This window comes from Myotis davidii, unplaced genomic scaffold (genome assembly GCF_000327345.1).
Source record: "Myotis davidii unplaced genomic scaffold, ASM32734v1 scaffold1695, whole genome shotgun sequence".
In the NCBI taxonomy this organism is placed as follows: Eukaryota; Metazoa; Chordata; class Mammalia; order Chiroptera; family Vespertilionidae; genus Myotis; species Myotis davidii.
Window position 1 is genome coordinate 70485 of NW_006286298.1, and position 493 is coordinate 70977.

Here is a 493-nt window from a genome sequence, read left to right on the forward strand (position 1 = left end):
TGATGGCACCGACCAGACACCAAGAAAGCGGACCTGCAGTGGCGTCTCCCCATGCAGCTCTGAGCCACAGCAGCGGCTGCGACAGAGATGGGGGGAGCAAAGAACGAGGGGGGGAGGCCCTTAAAGAGACAGTAGCTGCGGGCACAGAGGGCTGCCACGGACTGGGGCCAGGGGAGGGGAGGCTCCCCTCCTGGGGGGCAAGGTGGCCCGGGGTGCCTTGGCCAGCTGGGGTGGGGGGGCTCTGAGCCCCCAGATGGGCCTGACCGGTTTCCCACCAGCATTTTGCAAATGCCACCCAACACATGTTCCTCAGTGGCTGCTGGGGGCCCAGCTCCGGGCGCCCACTCCGGTAGGGGATGGAGGGTCCCTGGAGGAGGGAGCAGGGGAAAGAGGGCGTCCTGCTGTCTCTGCAGGGTTGCTTTAAGGCGTGGACAGGAATCAGAGCCCTTCAGCACACGTCCGGGAATGGGCCCTGGGCCATCCGTGATCCTCC